The sequence below is a fragment of the Lissotriton vulgaris genome, chromosome 11 (assembly GCF_964263255.1).
Source record: "Lissotriton vulgaris chromosome 11, aLisVul1.2, whole genome shotgun sequence".
Classification (NCBI taxonomy): Eukaryota; Metazoa; Chordata; class Amphibia; order Caudata; family Salamandridae; genus Lissotriton; species Lissotriton vulgaris.
The window spans coordinates 1,030,266,908-1,030,270,034 of record NC_141699.1 but is presented as its reverse complement, the minus strand read 5'-3'; positions in this window follow the sequence as shown (position 1 = coordinate 1,030,270,034).

The following is a 3,127-nucleotide window of genomic DNA, read 5'->3' as shown; positions in this document are numbered from 1 at the left end:
CGGTGTGCTTGTGCTCATTTACGTTTCATTCTAGTGCTCTGTCATATCATGTGAGTCCCTTGGTGGGCTGGGGAGTCAAAAGATCTGCCCTTTTAAAATAAATACAATCACATTGGAAATGATTGAATCAGGTCAATATCACCGAGTAGCCATTAGATTCTAGAAATTTCTAGAATTTTTAGCCAAGGCTTTCATTGCATGTGAAACAAAAAATGTTGGCATTTCCATCTGAAGTTCCTTATACTGCACTACTTACCTCCTCTTGGTCTAAACAGTGTCTCACCTCTTGTGGATGCAAGTGTAGTGTCTTTGATCGGAAAGTAATCTGAGTGTATCTAAATGCCATACTGTATTTTCTGATCTCTGTTTATGTGTTCTACAGTCTCTGTAGCTTTGAACCTTTTCTGCTCATGCAGCTTCTGTTGTGCTCTATTTATTTATTTATTAATGCATTTTTATATAGCGCAGACTTTACCCAAAGGTGTCAGAGCGCTTGCAAATAGAACCAGTTACATTACATAAGGACTTCAGAGGACATGAATTACATAAAAAATAAACTCTACAATCAGATAAGAATGGTAGTAAGTACATACGTCTACTTCCGACACTAGCGGTTAGAGTTACATATATACAAGTTGCAAATTTACTCAAAAATTACATTTTAGGAAAAGTTGAAGCGATTAGGGTTGGACAAATATATATTTCACATGTTTACAGAGCAATAACTTCTTGCCATTGCTGGGGTTTCTGTGGTGCTCATTTATTGCACTGAATGTCAGAGGGACGGTGGTGCACAATGATCAGTGTAATGTGTCTGAAGCTGACTGCTTTCCTACATCCTGAAGCATTCAGCCAGTGTGGCTGTGTCTGTGTGATTGCCTCTAACTGCCAAGGTATGCACCTGTTACAACGCATTCGTTACTCCGCACTACCATTACAACGCGACTTTTACAACGCATACCATTACAACGCATTGCGCTGGGGGGCGCTATAGGATAGGGAATAAGTATAATTTACTATCCAACACCTTCCCTAGGGTCCACGGGGACTGGAGTTAGAATAGTAAATTATACTTACCACTATCCAGCACCCCAAAGCGCTATGCGTTGTAATGGTATGCGTTGTAATGGTCGCGTTGTAATGGTAGGTAGTTGTAACGGTATGCGTTGTAACATGGTACATCCACTGCCAATTACCTTCTACAGCTATAATTACACTTCAGCAGGTGAAATCAAAATGTCACTGCTAGAAACACTGAAATGTTTATACTCTGTAACCTGAGTGACCAGTCTGCTCTGCAGCGGATTCTCAAGGGAGAAGGCAGAAGCGTGACTGCTGAGCAGTGTTCAGAAAACATCAAAATACTAGACGCGCTGCATTATGGGTATCAGGAGACAGTCAGTTGCAACTCCCTTTGCAAATGGGAAGAATACCGGGTGTGTTTAGTCTGTAGAGGAGAAGGATAACTGGTTTAAGATCTCCAGTCCTCTGTTTACCTATAATCACAAATGTTGACAAAGCCAACAGTTCTGGCTTTTTCAAATGTATGAGGTTATAATTTATGCATTTTAGTCTTGTGATATTTTAGCACATTTTGACAAGCATAATGTGATAGCACTCTGTCTAGCAAGAACTTCTTGATGTATTTTTGCCTTTAATACGCCTTCTTTGTTTCTGGTCACCCGTTGTTTTGTGGACCCTATGGTTATATATATATATATATATATATATATATATATATATATATATATATATATATATATATATATATATATATATATATATATATATATATATATATATATATAACGCTCCAACTCCTCCTCGTATATGAAGAAGACAACAGCACTCGAGGGGTACTTTCTAACATGCAGGTTTATTTTTCACAGGCACTCTCCACAGACGCGTTTCGGCGTGCTGCCTTCGTCAGTGTATATATATATATTGTACTTGATCTCCTGCATCACAATTGAATCCATTCCCTGGTTTAACAGTCCATATACTCAAGTCCTAATGCATCTGAGTTATTGAAGCTGTTCAAGTATTATTTTTAGATATTTATGGGGGATTTATTGCTGGTATAGTTACAGTCATATACATATGTTTTAAATCTGTAAAATAACGCTTTTTATGATTTGCATGGATATGTGTTACTGCTTACTCACACTACACAACCTTTGTACTCCAACAGGTGTGTTTGTAAACATTTGGCAACTAATAAATTAGTTAATATTTATTCAGAGCAAGTTCTAATAAACACAATCTTCTATTTATACCACTGCAATTTTGTAATAATCACTTTTTTTGGGGTCCACAGATAAACATGTGCGATAAGACCTATCCCATGCAAATCAGTTTCAGCCTACTGGAATAGCACTAGTCGAGGGCAGAACAGATGCACGTCCAGATGCAGTTCTGTCTCATTGTATGCAATCAATGAGGTACAGCGTAATGACCTAGACTTTGCAAACACACTGACCGCCCCAGGGGCGGCTCCTACATTGGAGCGGAGGAGCGTTGCCCCACAAGCCCCAGAGCTGAAAAATAAAACGATAATATTAATTTTTCAGCAACCCGTCCTGATCTAAGTGTCGGCAGCAGAGAGTTATGCACTTTAAAATGCGCATGTCTCTTTGGCTGGCTGCCTTGCGACGGCCAGCCAGACTGGTGCATTTTAAAGTTCTCCTGTGCTAGGAGTTCTGGGAGAGGCCGCTTTTTCCAATCCTGGTGCTGCTTTCATGCTGTGAAAGCAGCGCCAGGATTGAGTAGTGCAGTTTCCTGTGAGAAGAGAAGACACCAGAGGGAGGAGACTGTAGCGCTGCAAGATAAGGTAAGGTTTATTTTTTTATGCCCCCGTCCACCACCCTCAGTACAGGCCAGCCGCCACTGTGCCAAATACATTAAAAAACGATCATACATAGGACATGTGGAGAAAGGGTAGGCTGAGATTTATGTAATGGCAACTTTCCAATAATCCATTATGTAGCTCTCTAACGATATTCTTCCGATTGAGGACCAACATCATCCTGTGCCAGTGCTGTCGGCACAGCCACAGGACTGATTTGAGAAACCACAGGGAAAGGACCCACAAAACATGGGTGGGACTTGGCACGAGCCCACAGGAATG